At 49.2% G+C, this 9,786-nt stretch overlaps 1 long non-coding RNA gene across 1 annotated transcript; it reads left to right on the forward strand.

The window, feature by feature from the left end:
* Positions 1–2,138: 2,138 nt before the first annotated feature.
* Positions 2,139–8,646, forward strand: LOC128789624 (uncharacterized). The gene is made up of 4 exons (XR_008431481.1): positions 2,139–2,224; positions 3,057–3,201; positions 5,913–6,032; positions 6,571–8,646. It is a non-coding gene; the product is annotated as an uncharacterized LOC128789624 (long non-coding RNA).
* Positions 8,647–9,786: the final 1,140 nt, after the last annotated feature.

Below are 9,786 nucleotides of genomic sequence, written 5' to 3' on the forward strand. Positions count from 1 at the left end.
CTGGGCACGGTGGGAGCTGTGCCTCAATGGCAAGAAGGGCCCTGCTGCTCTGCGGCTGTTTCACCCCGGGGAAGGCGAAGGAGGGGCCGGAATTTTGGGAGATGCAGTCCCGGAAGGTCTCGGTGCTCGGCGCGGCCGGGGCGTGCCGTGAGGGGCGGGAGCAGCAGCGCAGTGCGGCGGCAGCGCAGCGGGCGGCGCTGCGGATCCGCCGGTAGTCCGGGCATCCTGCCCCAGCAGCCCTCCCTGCTCCCCGGCTTTGGGGCTGCAGACAGACCCGCTGCTGCCCCCCCAAATCGGTCACCAGCAAACGCAAGCCCCTCTGCCAAAAGAGCGGCACAGCTTAAGAGTCCGTGCCAGCCTGAGCGAAGTCGGGCTCTCCCTGTCTCGGGGCTGCGGCTGTTCTTGTGTCAGTGACGCCGTTGAGCACGACGGGAACAGAGAACTCCAGATCAGAAGGCTAAGAAAATGAACTCTCCTTTATTTCAAATGTACCACTCTATATATAGAGAACATCGAGAAGACTAATTTCATTTGTCTTAGAGTAAAAACATGTCACACCATTGGTGTGTAGTGAATGACGCACAGTAGCAGAACATATCTATAAACAAGGTGAATAACAAGATAGATCACAGATTTATTTACATTCTTTCCCAACTGTTTCCCAGGCTGTCACCTGGTTAGAAAACCTTTCTCTTTCTCTCTGACTGAGCTGAGAATATCCACATGTCAATGGGAGGGTACAGCTGCAAAGCCTCTCTCCAGGCTCACAGCAGCCCACACCTGAAGCTTTTCATGGTTTACTGCAAGATACAAGACCTGGCTTTTTTCCTTTGAATGTACATGCTGCAAACTGGCCTTGAAGATGATTAGGGGGCTGGAGTGCCTCTCCAGTGGATTCAGGCTGAGAGTTGGGGTTGTTCAGCCTGGAGAAGAGGAAGCTCCAGGGAGACCCTAGAGCAACCCCCCAGTCCCCAAAGCAGCCTACAAAAAGGCTGGAGAAGGACTTTTTACAAGGGCATGTAGTGAGAGGACAAGGAGGGAAACGGCTTTAGACAGAAAGAGATGTTTAGATTAGTTATTAGGAAAAAATTCTTTACTGTGAGGATGGTGAGGCACTGGAACACGTTTCCCAGAGAAGTTGTAGACTCCCCATTCCTGGAAGTGTTCAAGGCCAAATTGGATGGGGCTTTAAGCAACCTCATCTAGTGGGAGGTGTCCTTGACCATGGCAGAGGGGTTGGAACTAGCTGATCTTTAAAACCCCTTCCAACCCAAACTATTATATGATTCTATGAAATGTCCTAGGACATGGTTTGCACTTGCAGTAATATTTTTGCAGGGGAAATAACCCAAGGAATGAGCTTCTTACTTTAGGAGTGACAGACTTCTAAAATACAATGCAAAGCTTTGGTAATCCTATGGCAGACTCCTGAGGCTGAAGTGATCTTCATTTTGTGACATTCTGCCTTAAAATCTTGAGGAATTTTAATCCAAATTAATTTTAACCAAAATTTCCACAAAATTTGGTTCTTTTCTTTCTGCTCCCCATCCAGCCTGCCCAGGCGCCCCCATGCCATTGCTGGGCTGTGTTGGTTTCTGATCAGAGGAGACCAGCAGAGATGTGGCAGCACACAGATGACAAGATGCTCAAGAAGGCACTTGGGCAACAATTTGCAGCAGTCCTTTCCCTGGATGCTCCATGACCCCTCCATTAGCCTTGAAATGGAAGATGGGATTTTTTGCAGTGAACAGATCTCATTAGCTCCCTCCTCTCTCTTGGGGCAGGTGGCTTTGAGAGATTGAGCCCCAACAGTCAGCAGTTGAGGCTTTTAGGAGGTGGGCACCCACGGCCACGCCTCAGACATCCCTCACCCCTGAGTAAAGTTGCTGTTGATGCCGTTTTGACACTGGTTGAGCACTGCCCTGAGGAGAACTTTATCCTTGACTGGCCACAGGAGAGCATCTACCTATCTCCTCTCTTGATGCTTCCAGCCCTTTGCAACCCACTCTTCCACCCTCTGAATCCCAAGAAAAAGAAGCCTTTGCCTGGGACACGGATATTCAGGGTTGCTACTCTCTTTGTGACTTCATGGCTGCAGGAACTCCCTCTGCCAGCACAGAGGAACTGTGTGCTGCTTTCTAAACATGCTGAGCAGATGCACCTGCCCAAGAGGGCACCTTTACTGCCATGATGCTGGCTTCAAAAAATATTGGGGTTTTTAAAGGTATTTAAAAGTTTTCAAGGCTGTCTTAAGAGTTTGGACTTCAACTCCAGCAGTCAGATCTAGCCATGTACCGAGTCTGTCCCACACCCATTCTGTACCCAGTCTGTCCCATTGTTACCACTGCAGGATTAGAACCTTTCTCACCTGCTGATGGATTTCTCAGCCCTTGTTACTGTGCCATGCACTCCTGTTTCTTGCTGGTTGCACTGTTTTCCAGTTTCAGTCTAAGTGCTTGAAGGACTGTAGGAATCTCACCAGGCTGTGGCAGGCACAGGCTGCTTCTCAGTCTCTCTGCATTTCTGCTGCTGAGCTATGGGAGGAATGCAGCCCCTCTCCTGAGAAGTGACTTGCAGCTAGGTGAGGTGGGTAGGTGAGGGAAGGAGGGGAATCGAGAAAGGAAAACTACATCAAGTTTGCTGCAAATGAGAAGGTGTCACAGTATTTTTTTTGCCTGTGGGTCCTTTGTCATGCATCTGGGAGAGGGGACAAATGTTTCCCCCTTGCCATCAGCTCCAGCTGATGAATGTGCATCTCCTTGGGGAGGAGTGGCTGAGGGTCTCCACCACACCATCACCCCTCACTCCTGCCCCTGCACCCACTCCCTTCTTTCATCTTTTCTGTGAGGAGCAAAGAGCTCCAGCACTGAAAAAGAGGAGGCTGAGGTCTAAAGACAGTCATTGCCCTTGCTCTGCTCATGTTGCATGGGTTTGCACATAGAGTATCTCCATCCCAGCAGCACTTTCCTGGGATGACCAGGAAGAGATCAGAGTAAACAGGTTTGGAAACTGTCAGACAAGCATTGACAAGGTCATCTTATCTGTGACTTATTCAGGGAAGTGGGAATCAGAATCTGAAAGGAGGAACATGCTGTCTTCGGCAACTGTGTTACCAAACTGGCACCTGTAATCAATCAGAACTGCAACTGGCACATCTCCACGTCAGGGAAGATGCACACCACTGGCTATCAATCCTGTAAGGTAGGGCCTGTCCAATCCCACATATTTAGCCATCATCTCCTTTAATGCATCCTGCAAAGGCAGACTCTTGGTAGCCCTTAATAATAGGAATAGCATTAATTATGAAAATGAAGAATATACCATTCACTTCACAGTTGGAGGGGCAGGCAAGGTTTTCAGGTTCACAGAGAAGATGTGGGGTATAACTAAGAGAAGTGGGAAGGCAGCAGAGGCTGCAGTGATGCTCCATGGCAGGGGACTGTGTGGCAGTCAGGGGGTCCAGGCATTTGCCCCAGCCCTGCTGCTGACCCGAGCATGGCTGAGATCCAGCTACATTTCACACAGCCAGATGCATGTGCATCTTGCAGAGCTGGAGGCTGAGATCTGCCATGGGGCAAATTCCCGTCCCCTGAGGGAGAACATTATTAATCTAACTATCAACCTTGCAAACTCATCCTGGATCTCACTGGAGGTTTTACAGGCAATTGTTTGTAGCAGGTCTCCCTCAGCAACAGCACACAACTTTTCTTATCACCTCTTGTTGCTGTTTGTACCTGATCAACATGCTCTCCCCACCATCTGTCCATGCTTATGGCAGTGTAAGCCCACTGCTCATTCCATGTGGTGGACTGAATCCCAAAGGTGTTGTCTTTGCAAGGCTGGAGAGCATTAAATGTCACTGCTGCCACAGCCAGTGAAGGGGACTTGGACAGCCAGGTGCAGCAGACCTCTCGTTTCAGAGGTGACCCTTGGCAGAGACCTCTCTGCAGAGAAGACCCACAGCTGAAAGAAGGGCAGGGTGAGAGCAGGGGAAGATTGTGTAGATTTGGTACAAATCCCACCAAACCCCTCCCAGGCACTCCCTTAAAGTCCCTGAGAGCTCTCTTTCTGCAGCATATAAATGGTGACAGTGGGCATCACTGATGTGGGAAGCTCTGCTTCCCAACAGCTCCAGATGAGCTTCTCCTGTTTCCATTTAGTCAGAAGGGTCCCTGTGGATATCCAAAGCAGTGAGTTCAGAGGTTCTCTGATGCACACCAGCCACTTACTTGCACAAAAGATGAGGGCAGCAGGGCCACCTCCTTACCTGCTATCCATCTGTAAGGAGGCAATTCTTCCACTATTTAAAAATATCTCTAGTGAATTTTCCCTGGCCTTGCAAAGTTGCCAGAGAAGCTGAGTGCCACTTCTGTAGATTGCTCAAGCAGATGCTCTGTGTAAAAGTGTCTCCTACATTAGAATAGCATCCTGCTTCCTTGCCTCCAGGCTCATTGGGAAGGGCTCAGGCTTCCAGCTGATCTGGCAGATATTTGGGCTTCAAGAATTTCTGCTGATAATGTACAGCTTGCACCAGAGCAAACCCAGCCAGAGGAGCACAATGATACCAGGGGCTGGGTACCTCTTCTCAGTGCTCCTGGTAAGTGCTGCCCACCAAACAGAAAATTGCATTACTGAACCCATTGTAGCTTTGTCTTCCACACCATCTTTTCAGCCCTACAGAGAGTTGCTGAGAATAACAAAAAATTAAGAATATTTAGTTTTTACTTCCCTTGGACCTAGATCTGAGCTGAACTAGGAGTCACAAAGGAGTTTCCTTGAGGACTGCCATCCTTTTCTTCTCCAAGTGCTCTCCCTTCTTCTTTGCGGGGATCTTTCTGTAAATAAACTGCAACTGTAGCAGCAGCTCCAGCAGCTGCTGCTCTTTTCCAGAAAAGAGAAAAACATCTCTGGATGTCTTTCAGGCTGTAAATGGTTAAGTGTTGGGAGAGATAGGAAGCAGCTCAGAGACTTGCCTAGAGAACAGCACAGGCACAAAATACAATTAAAAGAGCAAAATGACAGCTTGTCACTGGAGGGCTTCAGAAGCTAGAATAAATTATTAAAAAAAATAGTATGTGGATCCATGAGGAAGTTCCCACAATGGCTGTGAGTGAAACCTTGACTCTCTGGCAGATGGAGGGGTTCCCAACTGTTTTCATCTGCATTCCACTGCTCCCCTACCCCCCTTTTCCTCCCTCCTGCTGGATGCAGTGACTGCAGTGGGTGCCCTCCAAAGCACCACTGGGGACAGAGAGCTTGGCTATGCTGAGAAATGACACTCAGAGACAGAGGGAGAAGGGGAATGTCAGGGTGTCACTCTGCCAGGGTCTGGGGGCCCGTCAGCCATGTGGGAGCACGTGCAGTGGGGGCAGCTCTAGCAACGTGGAGCCTTCTCTCCACATGCCCTGTCCACTGCAGTGGTGGAAGAGCAGCTGGGATGCTCAGCCACTGCATCCCTCACACAAGGATGGCTGAGCTCAGCCAAGGGACACCCACATACAGCACCTCCCTTTCTGCCACACCATCTCTTAGTTAGGAAAGAGCATAGAATGGAACTTCATCAAGTTCTGCTGGAACTGGGAGGGAGCCCAGGTCAATGGTCAGCCTCTGGAGCTCCTGTTACAAGTCCCTGGCAGGTTTCCCGCTCAGGTCCCCATGCCCCGAGCACCAAACAGCCCTGGGACCAGGCACACCAGTTACTTTCCCGATGCCACTCACCTTTGTACTGTAAATGGGTGGACACATCTTGTTCTCTTGTAAAATGGTATATTAAATCCCATGGGAGGGCCCCGAGCAGTTTTAAGGAAATGAAGGACAGCATGGATGCTGCTGGAGTATAACAAACGTTTCTTGACTATACTTAGTGGTTACTCCAGTCCCAAAAAGCTGCTTTTTCTCCTCCTCCCTTGCAGGCAGCACAGACAGTTCCTGAGCCCCAGAACCTGTGCTAATAGCAGGAGACTGCTTGGACACCACTATTTCTGGCGTGACCCTTTGAGAGTGTTTTGGGTTCCTACTACAGGAACTTTAAGGTATGTTGCCCAAACTGTGATTCAGTTAAGAGCCCACAAGCAAATTTTCTAAGTCCTCCAAATCTTTTCTCACTTTTTCCCAAGTGCTTGCTTCTTTTGCAGCTTGCTCTGGGGTTCTGGGGCAGGCATAGTAATGGACCCTGCACAGAGGTGCCTTGACTCCTGCTTGCTGACCCCGCCAGGGTAGCTCTGTACTGTGATGGTGGGTGATGGAGCCTAATTTTAGGGCTTCAGCACCCACAGTGAGGAGACAAAGCCACAACACCAGGGCTCCCCAGGCCATGGGCAGCCAAAATGGAGTTTTTCTTTATTTCACCCTCCATAAAGTGCTGGTTGTGCAAGAAACTCAGGGCACAGGGAAGAGATCGTATGCCCAGGGACAAGAGCATTCCTCTTCTTTCATCACAGGGCAAGTTCTCCCCTTAATCCTGTTAAAATCCCACATCTCACAGTCCTATGGGTTGCCCACAGCATTTCCATGCCAACATACCAATTAGAGTAATAAACTCAAGACCCACTTGTGTCTTTTTTCTTCCAGCCTCACTTCCAGCATGGTGATGACAATGGGACAGAGACCTCACCACTAGCACCTCCACAGGCTCTGGTTTCAGACTATTCATCTTTGGCTATGGCTGGGCTGTTTCACACTGGTGTTTAGGCAGGGGTGTGCAGTTTTCCCCCTCAGCTGGTTGGCAACTGGATGCTCAGAAGTTCTACAGCCAGTGCAGGGATCCTGGCCCTGGGCTGCTCTGATCAGGGTGAGATACAGTCTTGCCTGAGGCAATGTGTTTTTGAGCACCTTCCTGCCAAGGTACAGGCTTCACAGAGCTGCCAGAGGAGAGACGTGGGAGGGGAGAGTGAGTTTGATTTTCTTCTGAGACAACTCCAACTTTGGAAAAGTTGTGTCTACATTTCAGGCCTGAAAGCATCCCCTCCCCTTCTCCAGGGGCCTAGAGTGCCCCTGCATTAACTTCTCCCATGTGAGGTACCTCCTCTTAGGTTTTGAAACTTTAATGTCATAACCTGTTTGTCCTGTTTAAAGCACAGGGTAGGGCTGGGGAGCTGACAGACCCTGAGCAAGCTGCGCCTCCAGCTACTCTGCATCCTTATGGCTCAGCAGGGAAGAAAGAGGGGGAAAATAACTCTTAGAACCTCTACATTTTGTTGTCTCAGGGTGGGATTTTCCCCCTCAAAAATAGCATCAAAAATAGCACAATGACATTTGGATGTAGGTCTTGGCTCTGAGAGGGCTCAGTGGAGTTTTTAGCAGTGTGTTCACCTGAGGGCTTTGCCCCCAGACCTCAGCCCATATGTGAAGGCCGCTCACAGTGATCCCTGAGATGAAAAGGCTCCTTCCCTATCTCCAGAATAAGTCTGGCATCTCTCATCCTGACCCATGTCAGCAACTTGTGCACACAAAGCTGTGGGGCTACAAGTGCTCTGGCGTAGCTGCAGCACAGCTGCTCAGCACCGGCACACCTGACTGGGCACAGGCACAGGCCAGCAGCCAGGGCTGTACACAGAAAATGCCCTTACTGCTTCATCATCTGTCTTTGCATGCCCCTGCCACTGCTGACCCCCAGACAGACCCCAAGGAAGACCTTACAGCAGACAGCCATCGATGGCAACACAGCAGGTGCACACACATTGTTGGTGAGCATTGCTGCTCATCCAAACACACCCTGGAAACACTCACTGTTTCCATAAAGCCCTGTATTGACACCTTGATGCAGTTGTGGCATGGCTAATGAAGGAAGTGGGCTATGATGTTCTTGGCATCCATAAGGTAAACAGTCAAAAAAGAGATAAAATGCATTTTTAATGCCAGCAATGCTGTGTCCAGCACATAGCTTTTCTGGGATTTGTGTTTCCCGGGATCTCTGAGATTTTTGATGCAACTTGTCACTTGAAGAAAGGATGAGGCTTCAAAACTTTTTTAATAGAACAGAATTTTCATCTTAACATAGTCAAGACTATTTTCAAATACATGAGATCCTATATATAGGAATATATTTGTAGAAATAGGAGATTTTTGTTTTGTTCTGTTCTTTAATGATGAAAAGAGTAGCTGTGTATTGTTTGGTGCCGAATGTAATAACGCCTGTGCCAGGCTCCAAGATTAATACAGTCGGGAGTGGGCCAGCACTCAACCCCTGGACAGTGTCTGGGCACCCAGGCTGCAGGATTTGGCAAGGTCACAGGTGAGGTCAGGTGTAATTCTCTGCCTGCTTGCTAGTCAAGACCCGACCTGAACCTGGTATGAGTAAGATGTCTGAGCAGTTGGCCAGAAAATACTTCAAAACCCACTTGAAGTGGCAGTGGGCAGCTACCTGTTACCACACCTTGTTTTCTTCAGTGAGTCCCTATGACTCCTTTTGGAATTGTGTTTTCAGCCCAAGAACAGATATCAAAGTCCTTTGACACTGGTGCAGGCACATAGAGACATGAAGCCCTCGGACCTGGCACCTCCTGGGGAGGCAGCTTGTATGGCTTGGTGGCTCAACATGTGCTCCAAATGGTGCCAAGCACCTTCGCCTTTTGGAAGTGACAAACAGAAAGCCAAGTACCGCTGCCACCTGACAGGAAACATCTGCAATCAGTGAATCATAAAGCAAGCCCGTCATGTTTTATCCTTTTTTTTTTTTTCTTAATGACAAAAATAAAGTGATAAGTTCACTTTGAAACTCCTTTAGTGCCTAGGAACTTAAAACAAGCTGATTTATGCTCCCCCCTCCCCTCACTCTGATATCTCTGCTTGCAGGTGGCAGAGGCAGGCTCAGCCTGATAAGATTACTGATAGGGGGGCAAATGTGCTCATTAAGCAGGAATCTTAAGAAGCCGGGGATATTTGCCTAATGCCCTCCTCCTCCTCCCCATTCTCTCCGGGGCCAGGCAGTAACTGGTCGAACCAGGAGGGGGAGCAGAGGGGCTGGAGGCAGAGCCAGGCTGCCCAGGCATGGCCAAAACTCAAGCAAGGACAAAGGGTAGCAGGACTCAACTGATCCCTTGCCATCAGGATTGCAGCCCAGGCTGGACATGGGTCCCTAAAGGTACTCAGGGCTGTCTGGTGAGCCTAAGCTGAGCAGCTGCACCAGACTGGCTTTGGCATAGCACCTCTGAAGACACCACTGCAGAGTGCCTTCAGATTTGGTGTCATTGTTGCTTATGCAGTGCAATAACTTGCCCTAGCTTAGCATGTGATAAATGTCTTAGTCATGAGACCAAAGACAGGGAACAGGCCTGCAACAAGCACAGCTCTGTTCCACCTTTATTTGAAGACCAATTGTTAAGCAACCCATTTTTGTTGGCCTTTTTAGTGGTTTAGCGGTTACACCAGACATGTTTCGCTCTTGCCTTTTTTCTTTTCAGGAGGGGAGAAAACTGTCACAGTGAAAGGAAATAAGTTCCTCAAACTGATTTCTCTGTTTTCTGCTTTTTGGCCAAGCACTTCCATATGCCTGAATTCAGAACTTCCTTCTTCCTTATTTATTGTTAATTAAAATAAAAGCAACAGCTGTTTGCCATGATGGAAATAAGAGGGGGAGGCACAAAATTATGCCCATCATGTATGGGGTGTCCTCTCCCTCCTTGCTCTGCTCCTTCCCTCCCCTGATGGAGCAGGTGAGACAGCTAGGGACACCAGGGCTCAGGGGCTGCTCCACCCTGTTCAGTCTGAAGTTTTACATGTCATTGGAGAGATATAGCCCTAAAGAGTATAAATCTAGAGTGTGTCAGCCAAGATAAAACAATTACA

Source organism: Vidua chalybeata, chromosome 6 (assembly GCF_026979565.1).
Source record: "Vidua chalybeata isolate OUT-0048 chromosome 6, bVidCha1 merged haplotype, whole genome shotgun sequence".
NCBI classification, from domain to species: domain Eukaryota; kingdom Metazoa; phylum Chordata; class Aves; order Passeriformes; family Viduidae; genus Vidua; species Vidua chalybeata.